Source organism: Triturus cristatus, chromosome 1_2 (assembly GCF_964204655.1).
Source record: "Triturus cristatus chromosome 1_2, aTriCri1.1, whole genome shotgun sequence".
Classification (NCBI taxonomy): domain Eukaryota; kingdom Metazoa; phylum Chordata; class Amphibia; order Caudata; family Salamandridae; genus Triturus; species Triturus cristatus.
Genome location: NC_140580.1, coordinates 1,194,244,896 through 1,194,267,152, shown reverse-complemented (window position 1 = coordinate 1,194,267,152; position 22,257 = coordinate 1,194,244,896). Strand labels below are relative to the sequence as shown.

Genomic DNA, 22,257 nt, shown 5'->3' with positions numbered 1-22,257 from the left:
ACTTCTTCAATTGAGAAGTTGCTGGGACTGGAAATTTAATTACACCATCCAAAAAGCACTAGAGTTCACTTACCTGTATCTTTTGACGATTATTCACCTTAAACAAAAGCTACAGAACGACGATCAATTTGACATATACGTATCAATTGTATTCTATAATTCTTGAATCTTTGGAAACACCATTCAGGGGTCAACTGTTAAATTTATGATAGTCCTGAAGATGGTCTCATGGACAAATGCATAGAGACTGAAACGTCGACATTCACACTCTCTTCTTGAAAAATAATGTACAATGAGAAGAAGTGTTTACAATAGTGACATTGAAGGATTATACAATTGAATTTATTTTCCTCTTGCTACATTGTTTGTATAACTGTGTAGTACCCTTGATAAATTTCAAAAGATAAAACCTTTTTCTATATATACCAGTGTTTTGAATATTTATTGTTTTGTGATTGGTTCATTGGTTCTTATGTCCTCACAAGGAACAAAAATATTTCTTAGTTAAAATACATTTGAATAATATCTCTCTGGTGAGTTTATCAATAATTCTTGCAGTTAAAAATATATATCAAAAGCAATAGAACAGAGTGTTTAAAATAAATCCCTTGAAGGCGCCTTTTACCTGTTCATTTGATTTGCCCAAGCCCTCAAGGGTAGATTGGGTTTCCCATTATATTTAATTGTCCTAGGATCTTGGCTGGTACCAAAATCACAGTCTGCCTTTTTCTCAACGTGATCCCTCCGGGCCGAATCATGCTTTCATCCTTCCAAAGTCGATGATTTCAGTACCCTTAAACCTGTTGCAGTGGTCAAACAAGGCAAAACTGCAGAATTAAACACTACATGAAAAGATGTTCTTTCTGCAGTCAGAATACTTTGGAGTAGGAATCGCTGTTACTGTGGAGTTTATTGCTCAGCTCCAGTACAGATGGTGCTGTAGTGGACCGACTCCTGCTCTCGCCTGTTAAAGAATAGCTTAAATGATTCCTAAAGTGACATCATGTGTTGTAGGCCCCTGTACTGTGCAGTATGACTGCTATCCTATAAAAGCAGCCCGCTAGAGGATGCCATTGAACAGGTCAGGGACACCATAGCACTGCTCACATCCCGTAAGGATTCCACTGGTGCCTTACAAACCCCATATGGGACCCTTAAATGACCACCTGCAGTATGCAGGGGACAAATGTAGCATTTCAGCTACAGACCCTAATAGACTTATTATCTCTAGGGCCCCCAAAGAAGAAGACACAAATGCACTGTGGGGTCTTTATCGCCCCTGTAGAAAGAGCCACAACGGTTCCTACAGGAGGACAGCACACCTACGCCTAATATGTAGGACCTCGGTAGAGTCACGCAGAGTAGAACTGTAGAAACAGCCGCAGGGGTTCCGACAGGAGGACAGCACACCTACGCCTGATTTGTAGCGCTTCGGTAGAGTCAGGCAGAGTAGAACTGTACAAACAGCCACAGGGGTTCCTACAGGAGGACAGCTACACCTGATTTGTAGCGCTTCGTTAGAGTCAGGCAGAGTAGAACAGTGGGTAAACTACATGGACACTGGAAATCTGTACGGTCCCTATAGAGCCTGAGCATATTCTGTAGCGTATCTATAGAATTGTGCACAGTACGACTGTGTGTTGTGCATCCTCCTATAGACATGACACAAGAGAACTGCACAATCTCTGGGGTCTCTATAGAATGACAGTAGCACTGCTTAATCTGTAGGGCCTTAATAAGAACTGTATCTGTAAGCCCTCTAGAATGAGACACAGCTGGACTGTGTGTAACCTATGGGCATTTATGCAAGCTGACACAGCTGGACTGTTCGTAACCTATGGGCATCTATGCAAGCCGACACAGCTGGACTGTGCGTAACCCATGGGCATTTATGTAAGTGGGCACAGCTGGACTGTGCGTAACCCATGGGCATTTATGTAAGCGGACACAGCTGGACTGTGCGTAACCCATGGGCATTTATGTAAGCGGACACAGCTGGACTGTGCGTAACCTATGGGCATTTAGGCAAGCCGACACAGCTGGACTGTGCGTAACCCATGGGCATTTATGCAAGCGGACACAGCTGGACTGTGCTTCATGTGAATAGAGCCTTCTATCATTGGACGGCAGGGCTGTCATGATGTATGTGACCCATAAGGAATCAGAAAGCAGGGCTCTACCGTAGGCTACAAAAGGAGACACAGTAAGACATTGCATAAGCTACAGGCACCTGTGGTACTATACACAGCTGGACTGTGCTTAAAAGGGCTCCTGTACAAAATAACAGCAGGAGTGTTGTGTTGTATATTTCCGCTATAAATAAGGCACAGCAGGGCTGTGCATAATTGTATATGATGCATCAACAGGACTGTATGTAATCTATGGGACCCATATAGGATGAGGCACAGCGGGACTGTGCATTATATATGTTTTCTCTGGAGTCAGACACAGCAGGACTGTGCTTAACGTAAAAGTTCTGAATAGAATAGGGCGTCTATGGGGGCAGTACAGAGAAGCAAAGGGTGTATGCGGACCCACGTGGGAAGTGCAAAATGAGCTGCATAGACCTTACATATTGGTCACTTGAAACTGCCGGTGCCTGTGGCCCCTGAAGGTACCTTATAGAAGAACGCAGGTCTGAAAGAGCTGGAGTCCTTTTTGCCTTTAGTTTAAGGTGTTTCTGCCTCATTCGTTCCTCCTTGTGGTTCTCCTTCCCAAGCTTTTGGAAGAGCAAAGGGCAGGGACTGGGTGGTGGGTAGATGCAAGAGGCTTCTCTGGGACGGTGATTGGGGGTGGGAATGGATAAGGGGCATTTCTGGTTATTGGCCACTTCCAGCCTGAGTCGCTAAGGTTGGTTCTGTTTTGTTTGCAAACATCTCCTATATGACTGCCAGTTCAGATTTGTCCATTTCCTGCTTCAAATAATATCTTTATTCTTTATGTACTTTAATTATAAAGATGTTCTTCCAGCTGGCTGGAGTAGGTTCATGAGGCGGGAAGAGGACACACTAAGGGCAGTTGCTCAGGGGCATCCTTCGCGTCCACTCCTACAGGGGGAGTGTGTCAGGAATAACCCTTGTGTCCTCTCAAACCCACTCCTACAGGGGCAGTGTGTCCGGGGTATCCTTCGTGTCCTCTCAAACCTACTCCTACAGGGGCAGTGTGTCCGGGGTATCCTTCGTGTCCTCTCAAACCCACTCCTACAGGGGCAGTGTGTCCGGGGTATCCTTTGTGTCCTCTCAAACCCACTCCTACAGGGGCAGTGTGTCCGGGGTATCCTTCGTGTCCTCTCAAACCCACTCCTACAGGGGCAGTGTCCAGGGTATCCTTTGTGTCCTCTCAAACCCACTCCTACAGGGGCAGTGTGTCCGGGGTATCCTTTGTGTCCTCTCAAACCCACTCCTACAGAGGCAGTGTGTCCGGGGTATCCTTCGTGTCCTCTCAAACCCACTCCTACAGGGGCAGTGTCCAGGGTATCCTTCGTGTCCTCTCAAACCCACTCCTACAGGGGCAGTGTCCAGGGTATCCTTTGTGTCCTCTCAAACCCACTCCTACAGGGGCAGTGTGTCCGGGGTATCCTTTGTGTCCTCTCAAACCCACTCCTACAGAGGCAGTGTGTCCGGGGTATCCTTCGTGTCCTCTCAAACCCACTCCTACAGGGGCAGTGTGTCCGGGGTATCCTTCGTGTCCTCTCAAACCCACTCCTACAGGGGCAGTGTGTCTGGGGTATCCTTGTGTCCTCTCAAACCCACTCCTACAGGGGCAGTGTGTCCGGGGTATCCTTCGTGTCCTCTCAAACCCACTCCTACAGGGGCAGTGTCCAGGGTATCCTTTGTGTCCTCTCAAACCCACTCCTACAGGGGCAGTGTGTCCGGGGTATCCTTTGTGTCCTCTCAAACCCACTCCTACAGGGGCAGTGTGTCCGGGGTATCCTTTGTGTCCTCTCAAACCCACTCCTACAGGGGCAGTGTCCAGGGTATCCTTTGTGTCCTCTCAAACCCACTCCTACAGGGGCAGTGTGTCCGGGGTATCCTTCGTGTCCTCTCAAACCCACTCCTACAGGGGCAGTGTGTCCGGGGTATCCTTCGTGTCCTCTCAAACCCACTCCTACAGGGGCAGTGTGTGAGGATTTTATCTTGTGTCCTCCCAAACCCACTCTTACAGGGGCAGTGTGTGGGGAGTATATCTCGTGTCCTCTCAAACCCACTCTTACAGGGGCAGTGTGTGGGGAGTATATCTCGTGTCCTCTCAAACCCACTCCTACAGGGGCGGTGTATCTACAGCATCACTTCCACCTCCTCATATGCACTTCTACAGAAGCAGAGTCATACCCATGCTGACCCCTTGTATTTGCTCTCCAACCCCTGACAAGCACCCTTACAGTGCCACATGGTAGGAGCTGTCCCTGGTGTCCCTGTCCTCTCGAATAGATAAGCCTCCATACAGTGCCACAAGGTAGGAGTTGTCCCTGGTGCCCCTGCCCTCTGGAATAGACAAGCACCCCTACAGTGCCACATGGTAGGAGCTGTCCCTTGTGCCCCTGCCCTCTCGAATAGACAACCCCCCCTACAGTGCCACATGGTAGGAGCTGTCCCTGGTGCCCCTGCCATCTCAGATAGACAAGCACCCCTACAGTGCCACATGGTAGGAGCTGTCCCTGGCGCTCCCTGCCCTCTCACTTACACATCTCCTACAGCTGGGGGTCCACCCAGCCTGGGGGTTAAATGCAGAGGTTGGCTGAAATGATGATTGTACCCCTGGTGTCTTCTGACCCCCTCGATGAACTGGGCATTGTCTGAGCCAAGGATAGCCACCGAACTGGCCACTCTGCGGCAACTTGAGATGACAGACTGAGAGGCTTGAACCTGTAGCAGCGGCATTTCCCAGATCCAATATTACCTTCCATTACTGTTTAAGCTGCTTTATCTATGTGCACTGCAGAGTCCACCAGTAAAAAAAATTTAAACAAATAAGCTGTTATTAATATGTGAAAAAGTCACAAACTCCACAGGTTCAAGGGGTGCCGCAGACCTGTATCCAGAAGCAGGGCATGGAGGTTTTTGGGAACTCCCTGTCTTAATCCCAAACCACTTGTACATTGTAAGCACTTTAGAAAATGGTGTGAACGGGTTAATGTTCCAGACTGTACTGAAAAGGCCTTCCTTCCTGTCAGTGGGACATGACTCCCTAATGTTCAGTACCCCAGGCTGGGGCTGTCTTCAGTGGCACGAAACAAAATAATGAGCCCCCTGCAAAATGTATGTGACCCCTTGAAGTGTCCCTTAGACTCACTACCGCACAAATTTACGAAGGCCTTGGTCTGAATGTGACCCGTTGAGGGGTGGAACCCCTCCTGCAATGCAGGGTTATGGGACACCCCAGCTTCCTGTATCCTCAAACACCCCTAAAAGTGAAGTCGGGGACTGCCCCATGAGCCATCATCCTCAAGGGGCCACACTCAGTCCATGCGGCTATGGACTCTGATGACTGAAGTCATTGAGCGATCAGCTGCTTGGGACACTTTCAAATGTATTACAGAAACAGGTATCATACTTCTGGTGAGGGTCTCTGGGGCGGGCCATTCGAGGGAAGCATCCCTCTGTAGGTAGTTTAGCTATCAGTGAATGAGTGCACAGATCTCACCCTGGGCCCTGTAGAAGTCTTATGGCCTGCTGTTTGTAGCGCCCCATGTCCACACTGGGCATCTTGAGCTATTGTAAGGACATGGGGTCTGCAGTAGAAGCCTCTTCGATGTCCTTGAATGTGCAGGGACATGGGGTCTGCAGTAGAAGCTTCTTCCATGTCCTTGAATGTGCACGGACGTGGAGTTTGCAGTAGAAGTCTCTTCCATGTCCTTGAATGTTCACGGACATGGGGTCTGCAGTAGAATTCTCTTCCATATCCTTGAATGTTCACGGACATGGGGTCTGCAGTAGAAGTCTCTTCCATGTACTTGAATGTTCACGGACATGGGGTCTGCAGTAGAAGTCTCTTCCATGTCCTTGAATGTGCAGGGACATGGGGTTTGCAGTAGAAGTCTCTTCCATGTCCTTGAATGTTCAGACATGGGGTCTTCAGTAGAAGTCTCTTCCATGTCCTTGAATATTCACAGACATGGGGTCTGCAGTAGAAATCTCTTACATGTACTTGAATGTTCACAGACATGGGGTCTGCAGTAGAAGTTTCTTCCATGTCCTTGAATGTGCACGGACATGGGGTCTGCAGTAGAAGTCTCTTCCATGTCCTTGAATGTGCACGAACATGGGGTCTGCAGTAGAAGTCTCTTCCATGTCCTTGAATGTGCAGGGACATGGGGTCTGCAGGAGAAGCCTCTTCCATGTCCCTGAATGTGCAGGGACATGGGGTCTGCAGTAGAAGTCTCTTCCATGTCCTTGAATGTGCACTGACATGGGGTCTGCCGTAGAAGTCTCTTCCATGTCCTTGAATGTGCACTGACATGGGGTCTGCAGTATAAGCCTCTTCCATGTCCTTGAATGTGCAGGGACATGGGGTCTGCAGTATAAGCCTCTTCCATGTCCTTGAATGTGCACTGACATGGGGTCTGCAGTATAAGTCTCCTCCATGTCCTTGAATGTGCAGTGACATGGGGTCTGCAGGAGAAGACTCTTCCATATCCTTGAATGTGCACTGGCATGGGGTCTGCAGTATAAGCCTCTTCCATGTCATTGAATGTGCAGGGACATGGGGTCTGCAGTATAAACCTCTTCCATGTCCTTAAATGTGCACTGACATGGGGTCTGCAGTATAAGCCTCTTCCATGTCCTTGAATGTGCACTGACATGGGGTCTGCAGTATAAGTCTCTTCCATGTCCTTGAATGTGCAGCGACATGGGGTCTGCAGGAGAAGACTCTTCCATATCCTTGAATGTGCACTGGCATGGGGTCTGCAGTATAAGCCTCTTCCATGTCATTGAATGTGCAGGGACATGGGGTCTGCAGTATAAACCTCTTCCATGTCCTTAAATGTGCACTGACATGGGGTCTGCAGTATAAGCCTCTTCCATGTCCTTGAATGTGCACTGACATGGGGTCTGCAGTATAAGCCTCTTCTATGTCATTGAATGTGCAGGGACATGGGGTCTGCAGTATAAGCCTCTTCCATGTCCTTGAATGTGCACTGACATGGGGTCTGCAGTATAAGCCTCTTCCATGTCCCTGAATGTGCACTGACATGGGGTCTGCAGTAGAAGTCTCTTCTTCTTATAGCACAGAAAGTGCGGGCAGGTGCCCGAAATGTTGAATTGGGCAGATTTTAATCACATCTTGTGGATTCCAAATGTTGGAGTGTTCATGGGCATCTCATATAAGAAGAACATTTTGTCTAAGCCAGAAGGTGCCCAGAGAAAGAGGTCAAAGGGCATGAATCAGCCAGGTCAGATAACTGCGGCGGAAGCTACAGGTTTCCAGGCATGTCCCATGATGCACTTAGAGAAACCCGGCCATGCCTGGAGGCTGCTGGTGCACCCGCCCATCCATCTGTTACAGCGAGCTGCCGGCCTCCGCCCCGGTACTTGGCAGGGTATCCTCAGCACATGTTTATTGTTGCAAGCTGCTGGATGAAGCATGAGCCTTGTGCCAGGGCTACTTGTTTCATCCCGTCCGTGTACCAGGGAATACTGCCACTCCCCACAAGGGCAGTCAGTACAGAGCTACCTGTGCATATGATGTATGGAGGAAGAAAGTGTGCACCTGGGCAGCCTATAGTACACACAAAGGGAGTGGGTCAGTAGCTAGGGGCAGTTAGTCTGTAGTGCACACAAGGTAGTAAGTCCATACCTACATGTGTGCAGGATTCATGTTGGAAGAAACATGTTAATCCATAGTGCACACAAAGGTAGTTAGTCCGCAGCGCACACAAGGGCAGTTAGTCTGCATTGCACACAAGGGCAGGCAGTCTGCAGGGCACATAAGGGCAGTTAATATGCAGCGCACACAAAGGTAGTTAGTCTGCAGCGCACACAAGGGCAGGCAGTCCGCAGCGCACACAATAGCAGTTAGTCTGCAGCCCACACAAGGGCAGTTAGTCCACAGTGCACACAAAGGTAGTTAGTCCGCAGCCCACACAAGGGCAGTTAGTCCGCAGCGCACACAAGGGCAGTTAGTCCACAGCGCACACAAGAGCAGTTAGTCCGCTGCCCACACAAGGGCGGTTAGTCTGCAGGGCATACAAGAGCAGGTAGTCCATAGCTGCTCATGTGCAGGGTTCATCTAGGAAGAAGCATGTTAATCCATAGCACACAGAAAGGTAGGTCGTCCACAGCACATACAAGAGTTGTTGTCTGTAGAACAAAGATAGTTCATAGCTGCTCATGTGCAAGGTTCGAGGTCCTCTGCTGCATGTGTGCCGGATGCACGGAGGAGGAAACATGCACAAGGGTAGTTAGTCTAGAGCTGAGCATGGCATAGATTTATGGATGGGCGCAGCACACAGAAGAGTAGTTATTCTAGAGCTGCGCATGGGAAAGATTTATGAATTGGCGCAGCACACAGAAGAGTAGTTAGTCTAGAGCTGTGTATGTCATTGATTTATGGAGGAGTGCAGCACACAGAAGAGTAGTTAGTCTAGAGCTGTGCATGTCATAGATTTATGGAGTGGGTGTAGCACACGGAATGGTTGTTAGGCCAGAGCAGCGCATATCAAGGATTTATGGAGTGACACAGCTCACAAAGGTTGTTAGTTTAGAGCTGTGCATGACATAGATTTATGGAGTGACACAGCTCACAAAGGTTGTTATTTTAGAGCTGTGCATGACATCGATTTATGGAGTGTGTTAATAAGGACAAGGAAACCCAATTGTAATGGTCAGGGACCTTGGGTATTGCTAAGTTACAAACAAAGTTGTCCCTCACAGGGAGAATACAGAGGAAGGGAATGAATATAGACACTGAATCAGTACTCTATTAAAGCTGCCCAGCCGGACAGGGTTAATTTAATGATGCTTTCAGTTTGTGCGCACAACTTGGATCACTCAGGTCATTGAACCAGCTTTCTCAACTCTGGACCCACCATTGCCATGCAGATTATTTCCTTCTTGTCCCCTGGCTGATACGTCGACGGTCATTGTACCACCACTCTTCTAGCGCGGCCGGCTCGCCACTGCGATCCAGTGCGGCTTGCTCCCATCCAGTGCGGCTTGCTCCCAGTTCGGACCCGCCACTGCAGTCCTGCTTTAATAATTTATTATCATTAACCCTCGCGTATTCACGCACGGATTGTCTTTACATCAATACGTCCAGTTCGGCCATCTTGGTGAGCCCGCCGCATCAGGGACCTTCTCCCCAATTAGACCGCTTACATATGTGCATTGCACACGGCAAATCTTTCTCAGGCATGTAACACAATGTCCTGATGATGATCCCAGTATTGTTTTTACAGGATCGAAACGTTTCGACTAATAGTACATCGCAAACACTATCCAATTTGATATTTAAGTGTAACAATGTCGTTCATTTTGGCTTGTTGTATCTTCTTTATAGTTCACAAGCTTGTCTCCCTGTACGAGTTTTTGTATGTTTCATGTTGTATGTTTTGCTTTGGACGGAGGACTGTGTCCCACTTTATTTTGTGTCTCGAACTGAAAGCATCATTAAAATAACCATGTCCGCTGGACAGCTTTAATAGAGTACTGATTCAGAGTCTATATTCATTCCCTTCCTATGTATTCTCCCTGTCTGGGACAACTGTGTTTGTAACTTTTCGATGTGTGGAGTGGCGCATCTCACAAAGGGTTGTCAGGCCAGAGCTGTGCTTGTGCTGTCCCTATGAAGGACGGAAGCATGCACAAGGGTACTGATCCCTGGCTGCATATGCGGATACCCCATGATTTATAGAGCACGTTGGGGCACAGAAGAGTCAGTCCATAGTTGCCACATCTGGGTTTATTTTGTACGGTCAATGTGATTATTTTAAAACAATTAATGACTTCAGGATTAACATGGAGGATTAATCTGAGAGTAGTTAGTAGTGTTTTCCTATTTTTGTTAAGCTTCTGCATTACTCTTTTTTGTAGGTCAAGCCAAGTAGACAGAGTGTGCACTGTTTGTTGGGAGGCTTAGTGTCCTTAACCAACAACATAGAGGGGTTTGGAGCCCGCCCATTGCTTACCATTGGTTGCCTCTCCTTCTCACTCTCATATGCCTGCTTCTTATATGTGTCCTAGCTTGTCAATGTTGTGTTTGTCCCTCCCATGGAGCAATGTCTTTTTATAGTCACTTTGATTGGTTTGCTTCCCTTCTTTCTTTTCAAGCAATACTTTTTTTCTTTTGTATGAAACACTTTATTATAGTGCGTGTTTTTCTGATAGAGACTTCTAGCCGCAGATACCTCACCTTTCGAATATTGACCAGGTGCCAGACTGGATCTGGGAACCTTTCCATAGTACCCATGTGCGGTAGACGGTAGTGCCATTCCGCTCTGGAAGTGACTTGTGGGATCTAGATACAGGCTTCCCATGCGCTGATGTCAGTTCCTTTCTTTCTGTGCCTCTAGATGTGGATCTGGAACTTCACTTGTCTCTCAGAGACCGCTTTTTGTGCTTTTTCTCCCAATTTTTCCAGCAGTGTTCAAAGGATGTCACCCCCTAAGACGACAGGTTTTGAGCCCTGTAAGGACTGTCGCAAACAGAAGTCTGTGACAGATCCCCGACAGGTTTGGCTGTGGTATCAGGGGTCGAGCCACGACTCCCAAGGCCTGCAGAGACTGTGCGTTGATGAACCTGAAGGCCATTAGTGAACGTGAGGTGAAACTTTACGTTGGTAAGCACAAGAAGACGCAGGGCCAGGACCGCTCCTAGTCTTGCTTGAAGTACAAAGTACGTTCTGGGTCCCACTCCAGTTCCTGGAGTGTATGTAGTCGCTCTCCAGGCCGGTCTTTGTCACCCTCCAAATCCTCAGGTAAGCACAAGAAACATAATAAGTCGAAGCAAACTTCTGGTCGTTCACACCATTCACCCTCCCCTGATAAAGTGAGTGGGCAGCACCAGTGGTCCTGTTCCTGCTCCCGAAGTCTGTCGACTTCGGAGGCAATTGTACAGATGGTTTCGCCACAACCCGAGTTTCCAAGCCCTTCAGCCGCGCTGCGCCAGATCGAAGAGTTTCGATCAGTTATGTTCCGGTTGTTCAAATCTCTACCGACTCTCTCTGGTGAGCCTTCAGGCCTCACGGAGCCAAGAGGCCTTCCACCTTGATTACTGCCAGCTGGACCCTCGGCCTCCAGTAATGACGTTGCCCCAGGCACCAATATGCACTCCTGGCCCAGGTATGTCAACACCGATGCCAACTTCGCCGCTCGAAGAGTTGCCCCCAGTTGTCCTTTCTGATGCCTACTCGATGCTGGTCCGAAATCAATTGACGTCACAACTGAACCTGACTGAGGTTCCTGCACTTGCCTTACCACAAGGCTTTGCACCCTCTTTTGGAATGGACTCTGATAACGATTATGACCAGGGTGATGAGCTTGCTCAGCCCTATGGTGATGACAATTGGTGTGATGACTTGCAAGACGTTAGTGGGCTAGACACTTCCCCAGAATCAGCCCTTTTCTCTCCCCCTGGCCTGGCAAAGGAAGAATGTGCATCTTATGCCATAATTATGTGTAGGGTGGCTGAAAGGTGATGCATCTTCTACCAGCCACCTAGCAACTGACAGAGGGCCATCTTCCCATTTTGCGGCAGGAAGTGCAAGCCCTTTTGGCCACAGGGACTGTTGAGAAGGTGCCAGTGCCAGAAGTATTGCATGGTTGCTATTCCCACTACTTTCTGGTGCCCAAGAAGGATGGAGTTCTTCGGCCCATTCTAGACCTGCGACCTAGCAACACCTTCGTCTGGAAGGAGTAGTTTAAAATGCTCAGGTCTTGGCTGCTCTTGACCCTGGAGACTGGATGGTGGGGTTGGACTTGCAGGATGCCTATTTCTCTACTTCCATTCTGCCTGCCCATTGGTGCTACCTGCAGTTCATGGTGGGAATGGTGCATTTTTAGTTCTCACCAGCGCCCCTTGGGTGTTCACGAAACTGATTGCGGTGGTGGCGGTCCAACTTTGGAGGTCAGGGGTGCCAGTTTTTCCTTACCTTCAAGACTGGCTGTTGAAGGCGGGCTCACACCAGGCAGTCGTCAACCACCTCCATACTACGGTGAACCTCATGCCCTCTTTGGGGTTCAGTATAAACATGCCAAAGTCTCACCTGACTCCTTTTCAAACACTTTTCAAACACTCCCCTCCATCTGAGCCATTCTGGACACAGTTCGGTTTCATGCCTTCCCCCGGGATATTCAGACTATGATCCCGATCTTTCAGCCTTGGTCCTGGATTTTAGTGAGGTTGACTCTGATGCTGCTGGGACTGATGGCCTCCTGCATCCTGCTGGCCGAGAGCACACCAGGCGGCTTATGAGGGCTCTGCAGTGTCTGCAGTGGGATCTGCAGTCCCAGTGGGCCCAACATCAAGGGGACCTCTTCAACCATGTTCATATTTTAGAGGAGACTGCAAAATATCTGCAGTGGCTACTGGACCGCGGTTGGGTCAGCAGCAGACCCCTTTCCCTTCCTAACCCAGAGCTCACAGTGGTGACCGATGCTTTGCTTCTCGTCTAGGACAGCCACCTGGGAGAGCTCCACCGAAGTCTCGGCTCCATATCAGTCTTCTGGAGCTGAGAACCTCTGTTTGGTGCTGAAAGCCTTCCCGCAGTCCATCACGGGGAGGCTCGTACAGGTGCCAAGGTTCCATGTGGGTGCGCAACAAACCAGGCGTTGGTGTCTGTCCAGCAGATTACGAGTGGCAGCTACACTTGAAGGCAGCCCATGGTCTCTTCTGTTAAAGGGTAGTACGTTGGCTCAATCTATTCGGCACCACCCAGAATGGGCCATGTTACCACTTCTGCACATTGGCGTTTCCAAGGAGTCTCTCGCTCTGACATGCTTTCCACTTCGAGTGGAGCTCAGGGCTGTCGCAGGGGCTGCTGTCGCAGCAACAGGTCAGGGTTATCCAAACGGGCCTTCACAACGTCCACCTTCATGCATGGAGATTGAGCGACGACAGCTGAGTACCTTTGACTATCTTCTGAAGGTGGTTGACATCATTTTGGCCACCAAATGCCCATCAACAAAAACTGTATACACCTTTTGTTGGGACAAATTTTGGGGTTTGGTGCTGCACTTGACAGGTTGACCCCCATCCACGCTGAACTGCCTGATGTTTTATTATTTGGTCTGTTTCTCACCCGTTAGGTCCTTGCTCCTAGCACAGTTGAGGGTTATCTTTCTGCCCTCTCAGCCTTTTAATAGTTGCTTGATCAGCTTTTTTTCATTAAATTACAAGTTGTGATTCAAATTTTGAGAGGGGCTTCACGTTTCCCCCTTAGGACCTCAATCTTGTCTTTACTTATTTAAGGTGTACTTCATTCGACCCGCTCCACAGCTATCCTTTGCAACATCTCACCATTAAAACTGTCTTTCTGATTGGCAACACCTCTGCACAGCATGTGAGTGAGCTTCAAGCTCTGTGTTCATCCACCCCACCACACAGGACCTTCTTCTCCAGTAAACTGGTTCTGCGAACTAGTTTACTTTCCACCAAAAGTTGTGGCACCATTTCATGTCGGTCAAGCCATCACCCTGCCAGCGTTTTATGCTCTGCCTCACCCCTCTGAAGAGGCGAGACTACATCACTTGGGCCCCAAAGGAGCTCTCAATTTCTGTATCGATTGTACCAAAGAAGACCAGGTGGATGATCAGCTCTCTCGGGGGTTCGCAGGAGCGTGAAAAGGTAAGGCTGTGCAGAAGAATGCTATCTCCAGCTGGGTCGTGCTCTTCATTACAAGTCGCTAAGCCTTGGCAAAGAAGCAGCCTCCAGAAGGCTTCTAAGTCTATTCCACCAGGGGCAAAACTGCTATTATTCCATTAGCATGCCGAGTCTGTGTCCTAGATATCTGCTAGGCAGCTACTTGGGCATCGCTCTATACGTTCACAAAGCACTACTGTCAGGGCAGCCAAGTCCGCCGAGAAGGGCACTTCCTCCACTCAGTTCTGAAGACCTTCTGGTTTGAGTCCATTTACAGCCTTTGGTATCTGTTCAAAAGGTGAGGAATGTGTGGCTAGAAGTCTCTCTCACAAGAACATGTTACTTACCTTTGGTAGCGCTCTTTCTGGTAGTCTCTAACTGCAGATTCCTCACTGACCCTCCCATTCTACACGTTCTGTGATTATATTCTACCCAATAATTAGATCCCAAGTTTAGGAATCTGCACACTGGTGTATCAGTTCGCTTTTGGGGCTCTGCGTCTGGGGCGTGGACAGTCTTGATAGCAAATTATGGCAGCGCTTGGGGATGGCACCAATATAGGCCCCGCACATCACTTCCGGAGTGGAACAGCGTCAGTGCAGAGCCTTTAGTTGTGCAGAGGTACTATGGAAAGGTTTCCTGATCCAGTCTGACGCCTGGGGAACATTCAAAAGCTGAGAAATCTGTGGCTAGATTGTCTCGACCACAAAGAGCATTGCCAAAGGTAAGTAGCTTGTTTTTTGAGCCGACTCCCTCATGTACATTTCTTTCACTGCACTCCTTGTTGCGCTTCTCCCTGCCCCCTCCCTCTAGCTCGCCTGTGTGCTTCTCCACATTGCTTTCCCCCATCAGTGACCTCTGTTTTGCTTTCCCTTCACCCCTGTGCTTCTTTCGCTGCTGCCCTCTGTCCTGTTGCTTTCTCATCCCCTCCAGACCTCCTCCTCCTGTTGCTTTCACATCTCCTCCCATGCTGCGTTGCCATTCTTCCACCACCCTCCTCTCTGTTGCTTTCCCGTTCTTCCACCACCCTCCTCTCTGTTGCTTTCCCGTTCTTCCACCACCCTCCTCTCTGTTGCTTTCCCGTTCTTCCACCACCCTCCTCTCTGTTGCTTTCCCGTTCTTCCACCACCCTCCTCTCTGTTGCTTTCCCGTTCTTCCACCACCCTCTCTTGTGTTGCTTTCCCGTTCTTCCACCACCCTCCTCTCTGTTGCTTTGCCGTTCTTCCACCACCCTCCTCTCTGTTGCTTTCCCGTTCTTCCACCACCCTCCTCTCTGTTGCTTTCCCGTTCTTCCACCACCCTCCTCTCTGTTGCTTTGCCGTTCTTCTACCACCCTCCTCTCTGTTGCTTTCCCGTTCTTCCACCACCCTCCTCTCTGTTGCTTTCCCGTTCTTCCACCACCCTCCTCTCTGTTGCTTTGCCGTTCTTCCACCACCCTCCTCTCTGTTGCTTTGCCGTTCTTCCACCACCCTCCTCTCTGTTGCTTTGCCGTTCTTCCACCACCCTCCTCTCTGTTGCTTTCCCGTTCTTCCACCACCCTCCTCTCTGTTGCTTTGCCGTTCTTCCACCACCCTCCTCTCTGTTGCTTTGCCGTTCTTCCACCACCCTCCTCTCTGTTGCTTTGCCACTCCCCCATATTCTTTCCTGCGCACCTCCCCCAATCTGTCCATTTGAAAAAAAAAAGCTTTTGCATGTTTTGTTTTCTTTTTAGTTACTGATCAAACTCTGATTGGTGGGCGGCTGCCTTGAAGCCTTTTTTTTATTTTTTTATTTTAGCCATGTTGCACAGCTTTGCATATGTTATGCAGCATGGATAAAACAACTGTGAAAGCCAATAGGTTGTTATATAATCTCTTCCTATTTTCTCTAAATATATATTTTTTCAGTAATTTATTAACCTTTCACTTACCTATCTACTCGATTTCTTTTTATGTTTCCAATGGTTTCTTATTTCCAGTATTTTAGTTTCTTTTTTATATCTGTTCTTTATATATTCTGAAATAGTCATGTGGGACCTTCTAAAGAAGAGAGTAGCAGATGTTTGGTGCACTTGTTTGGAGTGTACATGCTGCACCCCCAAGGCTAGTGTGTCCTTAACTTCCTGTTTATGCTGCAACCCCAAGGCTAGTGTGTCCTTAACTTCCTGTTTATGCTGCAACCCCAAGGCTAGTGTGTCCTTAACTTCCTGTTTATGGAGTGTTACATGCTTCTGAAACGGATCGATGGTTCATTGCTGCCCTTGGAAGGGGGCGGGGGGGGGGGGGTGTTGTGCTGCACATGGGCACAAGTAGTCTGTATGCACCACAAACATGGAATACCTGTTTCTCGGCCTTGGCTCACTGGGTGACAGCAGAGCTGCCCCATTCATTCCCATCCTCCTTATCGCTCTTAAATGCCATTAAAATGGATTATAAAATGTTTTTCTTTTTAAATGTGTGTGTCGGAGCTCAGAAATTGGGTCTGAAAGCCTCAAGAGTCTTTATATTGATGATATAGAAAGATACAGATCTATATGGGAAGGAAGAGATATATGTCACATATTTTTGTAAAGGGGGGGTCTAATCAACATTCAAATCTCTATGGAGACAGTTTAAAATGTATTAAATATTGCCTTTTAACTCTGATTCTGGGAGGCTGCCCTTCATTTGGTGGCCTATTTCTGGGTATTGTTTGGTTATTGGGCCTTTGTGGGACTTGAGCTGATAAGTGCATTCCCGGTATATATTTTGGTTCCTCCTGTATACTGTCAGTGATTTGTTGGTATTTTTGTACCGAATTCCAGATGTTGAGTAAAAATGTTGTATTGAGTAAATGACATGCCACTCAGGCTTTTGGGAAAATAAAAGATTTTGGTACTTTGCAATCTGTATCTTCCTTTATGTTCATAGGTTCTTGGGTGAGATAAGATGCTGCATGCGTCACCAGTATATTCCTAAAAACAAATTGTTCCTTTCTCTGGGTCAGACACAAGGCTGCTGTTTCAATCACTCCGGCCTCAGTCTCAGCCTGTGTGTGCTCCCTGATGTGTCCTTCACTGGCCAGTCCCTGATGCATAGGAGTGCGTGTGAGAGAGTGCATCCGTGTGTGTGTGTCTCTGTGTGTGCGCGTGTGTGTGTGTGTGTGTGTGTGTGTGTGTGTGTGTGTGTGCTCCCTGATGTGACCGTCAGTGATAGTTGTAGGCACTGGCCAATCCTTCTGATGGATAGGATCCGTCAGCACTTTCAATTAGTGGTTGCATTGCTCTAGAATACTTTATAAGGGTGGGGGTGTGTGAGTGTGTGCGTGTGTGTGTGTGTCTGTGTGTGTGCGCGTGTGTGTGTGTGCGTGTGTGTGTGTGTGCTCCCTGATGTGACCTTCAGTGATAGTTGTAAGCACTGGCCAGTCCTTCTGATGCATGGGATCCGTCAGCACTTTCAATTAGAGGTTGCATTGCTCTAGAATACTTTATAAGGGTGGGGCTGTGAGTGTGTGTGTGTGTGTGTGTGTATGTGTGTGTGTGCGTGCGTGTGTGTGTGTGTGCTCCCTGATGTGACCGTCAGTGATAGTTGTAGGCACTGGCCAGTCCTTCTGATGCATGTGATCCGTCAGCACTTTCAATTAGAGGTTGAATACCTCTAGAATACTTTATAAGGGTGGGGGTGTGTGAGTGTGTGCGTGTGTGTGCTCCCTGATGTGACCGTCAGTGATAGTTGTAAGCACTGGCCAGTCCTTCTGATGGATAGGATCCGTCAGCACTTTCAATTAGTGGTTGCATTGCTCTAGAATACTTTATAAGAGTGGGGCTGTGAGTGTGTGCGTGTGTGTGTGTGTGCTCCCTGATGTGACCTTCAGTGATAGTTGTAAGCACTGGCCAGTCCTTCTGATGCATGGGATCCGTCAGCACTTTCAATTAGAGGTTGAATACCTCTAGAATACTTTATAAGGGTGGGGGTGTGTGAGTGTGTGTGTGTGTATGTCTGTGTTTGCGCGCGTGTGTGTGCTCCCTGATGTGACCTTCAGTGATAGTTGTAGGCACTGGCCAGTCCTTCTGATGCATGGGATCCGTCAGCACTTTCAATTAGAGGTTGAATACCTCTAGAATACTTTATAAGGGTGGGGGTGTGTGAGTGTGTGCGTGTGTGTGTGTGCGCGTGTGTGTGTGTGCTCCCTGATGTGACCGTCAGTGATAGTTGTAAGCACTGGCCAGTCCTTCTGATGGATAGGATCCGTCAGCACTTTCAATTAGTGGTTGCATTGCTCTAGAATACTTTATAAGAGTGGGGCTGTGAGTGTGTGCGTGTGTGTGTGTGTGCTCCCTGATGTGACCTTCAGTGATAGTTGTAAGCACTGGCCAGTCCTTCTGATGCATGGGATCCGTCAGCACTTTCAATTAGAGGTTGAATACCTCTAGAATACTTTATAAGGGTGGGGGTGTGTGAGTGTGTGTGTGTGTGTGTGTGTGCGCGTGTGTGTGTGTGCGTGTGTGTGTGTGTGCTCCCTGATGTGACCTTCAGTGATAGTTGTAAGCACTGGCCAATCCTTCTGATGGATAGGATCCGTCAGCACTTTCAATTAGAGGTTGCATTGCTCTAGAATACTTTATAAGGGTGGGGTTGTGAGTGTGTGCGTGTGTGAGTGTGTGTGTGTGTGTGCTCCCTGATGTGACCGTCAGTGATAGTTGTAAGCACTGGCCAGTCCTGATGCATGGGATCCGTCAGCGCTTTCAATTAGAGGTTGAATACCTCTAGAATACGTTTATAAGGGTGGGGGTGTGTGTGTGTCTGTGTGTGCGCGTGTGTGTGGGTGTGTGATTCCTTGTGTGACCGTTAGAGATCGTTGTAAGCACTGGCCATTCCTTCTGAAGCATGTGATCCATCAGCGCTTTCAATTAGAGGTTGAATACCTCTAGACTACTTTATAAGGGTGGTGTTGGAAAGGCGTTCGCCGGAGGGGGGTTCGATGCCCGTCTTGCCCACCCCTTTGACCCACCTCTCCCACGTAGGCCGAACTAGGCGCGCACACCCTGATATACACTACGGACAGAGTGACACCACACGTATTCTTTGTAGGACGATAGGTCTTTTTTATCGATGATTTTCAAGGGATCTTTATGATCCAAGATGCAAGTAGTACAGCAGTGGCACGAAGTACCACAAATCGGTCGTGGGGAATGGGGGTAGCGGGACAGTCTTTCAGGATAGTGTCTCTGCGAAATACCCTGCGGATAGCTCACAATCCTCGAGCTGGAGGGTGTCGATTCTCTGGGCGATCTCTTACCGAGTCGTCCTCAAGGGGAGCGCCGCGAGTCTCTCAGCAGGCACAGGTGGTCGGAGTTCGGGAGCCGCGATTCCGTCAGCAGGGCTCAGATGGTTCAATAGCTGGGGGCCGCGAGTCACTCAGCAGGCCCAGGTGGTTCAGTGCTCGGGAGCCGCGACCTCGTCAGCAGGGCTCAGATGGTTCGATAGCAAGAGGCCGCGAGTCACTCAGCAGGCCCAGGTGGTTCCGTGCTCGGGAGCCGTGACCTCGTCAGCAGGGCTCAGATGGTTCGATAGCAAGAGGCCGCGAGTCACTCAGCAGGCCCAGGTGGTTCAGTGCTCGGGAGCCGCGACCTCGTCAGCAGGGCTCAGATGGTTCGAAAGCAAGAGGCCGCGAGTCACTCAGCAGGCCCAGGTGGTTCCGTGCTCGGGAGCCGTGACCTCGTCAGCAGGGCTCAGATGGTTCGATAGCAAGAGGCCGCGAGTCACTCAGCAGGCCCAGGTGACTTCAGCGTTCAGGAGCCGCGACAGCGTCAGCAGGCTCGGATGGTTCCAGGTCTTCTCTCCCTTCGTTTCTCCGGCACCCCTTGTTATACTTCGCTTGCTCTTTGAAGTCCGGGGTCCTCGCAGAGGGGGGACTGGGGTGACGGAGGGGGTTCGGCGGGATTTCCTGCCGCTCACTTCTTTGGTCTTTTCAGGTGGGTCTGGGAGGGACCCCAGACGCTCGGCAGGGGAGGCGCCTGCTCCCCAGGGGCCTGGTGGCCAATCGAGTCTTCCCGGGGAAGGCGACCCGAGGTGTGACTGGGCTGGCGCCTTTGGGTCTGGCTCGAGGGTTCCCGCTCCCCCGGTCGGACATGCGTGGTAGGGTGTTGAGTCTGTCAGGGCTCTGGCCGGCCCTCGGATCTGGGTGGCTGGGGCGGCCGGAGTCGGAGATGTCGTGTCTTGAGGGTGGTTGCAGGTTGGCTGGATGATTGGGAGGGCAACGCCGTGAGGCCGGTCTCACACGCGTCCCCCCCAGCTGAAAGGCGTGGAGAACTACCCATCCACTGGGGGATTCTCCTCGCCGAAGCGGAAGAACCGGGACAGGCCGTCGGCATTGGCATGATCCGCCCCGGGGCGATGTTCGACAGTGAAATCCATCCCTTGGAGAGAGATGGACCATCGTAGTAGCTTGGGGTTCTCCCCCCTCATCTGCATTAGCCACCGCAAGGGCCGGTGGTCCGTCTGTACTCGGAAATGGGTTCCGAACAAGTAGGGCCGTAGTTTCTTGAGGGCCCAGACTACGGCAAAGGTCTCTCGTTCTATAGTACTCCAACGCTGCTCTCGCGGCAGCAGCCTTCGGCTGATGAAGGCTATGGGCTGATCGATGCCCTTGTCGTCGAACTGCGAGAGGACGCCCCGATGCCGTGCTCGGAGGCGTCGGTCTGGACCACAAACTCTTGGGAGTAGTCGGGGGCCTTGAGTACGGGGGCGGTGCACATGGCGGTTTTCAAGGCGTCGAACGCCTGCTGGCACGGGGTGGTCCACTGCACCTTCTTCGGAAGCTTTTTGGAGGTCAACTCCGTGAGGGGCCCCGCGATACTACCATAGTTTTTAATGAACCTCCGGTAGTACCCTGTGAGGCCCAGGAAGGCCCGGACCTCCGTCTGCGTGGTGGGGGGCTCCCAGGACTTGATGGCGTCGATCTTCGGTTGGAGGGGGGCGACCTGGCCGCTGCCCACCTGATGCCCCAGGTAGACCACGGAGCCTTGCCCGAGCTGGCATTTGCTGGCTTTCACTGTTAGGCCGGCTTGGCGCAGGGCCATGAGTACTTGTCGGAGGTGCTGGAGATGCTCGTGCCATTGAGAGCTGAATACGGCGATGTCGTCAAGGTATGCTGCGCTGAACTCCTCGAGTCCGGCCAGGACCTTGATCACCAACCGCTGGAATGTGGCCGGGGCGTTCTTCATCCCGAATGGCATGACCCTGAAGCGGTAGTGGACGTCTGGCGTGGAGAAGGCAGAGCGTTCTTTCGCTCCCTCCGTGAGAGCAATCTGCCAGTATCCGCAGGTCAGGTCGAAAGTGCTGAGGAACCGGGCGGCCCCCAGGCGGTCGATGAGCTCGTCGGCGCGGGGGATAGGGTGAGCGTCTGCCCGGGTGACCGCATTGAGCCCCCGGTAGTCCACACAGAATCTTAGTTCGGGGGCGACCCCCGGGGGAGCCGCCTTCGGGACCAGGACCACCGGGCTGGCCCAGGGGCTGTCGGAGGGTTCGATTACTCCAAGGGTGAGCATCTTCTGTACCTCGGTCTTGATGCAGGTGCGGACCCGGTCAGGCACCCGGTAGGCTCGGTGTCTCACAGGCGGGCTGTCGCCGGTGTCCACGTCGTGGACACACCAGTCGGTGACCCTTGGAATGAGGGAGAAGAGGTCTGCGAATTGTCTGAGCAGCCGGCGGCAGTCGTCGGACTGTTGGGGAGTGAGGGTGGTTGAAAGTCTTACTCCCTCCACGGAGCCATCCAGGTCTTTAGCGCACAGGGGGTCAGGCAGGGGTTCGGTGTCTTCTTCCGCCCCATCATCGGTGGCCAGTAGCAAACTTAATTCCGTTCTCACAAAGTGGGGCTTGAGACGGTTCACGTGGAGGACCCGGAGGGGGTTCCGGGGGGACTGTACATCGACCAGGTACGTGACCTGGCTCTTCCGCTCGATCACCTTGAAGGGACCAGTCCATTTGTCTTGTAGGGCGCAGGGCTTCACCAGGGCCATGACCCAAACCTGCTGGCCCGGCTGGAACTCGACCAGGGTTGCGTTCTGTTCATACCAGCGCTTCATTTCTTCTTGGCTGGCCTCGAGGTTAGCCTCTGCGAGTTCTCTGAACTTCCTCGTCTGGTTGCGGAGCGCCAGGATGTAGCGGAACACATCAGGGGGTGTCCCCCGGGGGCTTGTCTCCCAGCCCTCTTTGACCAGGCTCAGGGGCCCTCGGACGGGATGTCCGTATAGCAGTTCGAAAGGGCTGAACCCCAGAGACTTTTGGGGAACTTCTCGGTATGCGAACAGGAGGCAAGGGAGGAGAACGTCCCTTTTCCGGCGCAGGGGCTCTTCGAGGCCCAGGATCATTCCCTTTAGGGTACGGTTGAAGCGTTCCACTAGGCCGTTGCCCTGGGGGTGGTAGGGGGTCGTGAACTTATACGTGACTCCGCACTGCTGCCACAGGGACTTCATGTAGCGGGATATAAAGTTAGTGCCGCG

The 22,257-nt window shown here is 50.6% G+C and overlaps 1 protein-coding gene across 4 annotated transcripts in view; it reads left to right on the top strand.

The window, feature by feature from the left end:
- The window catches only part of EEIG1 (estrogen-induced osteoclastogenesis regulator 1), a 743,239-nt gene that overhangs the window by 605,572 nt on the left and 115,410 nt on the right, over positions 1–22,257 (top strand). The window lies entirely within an intron of this gene.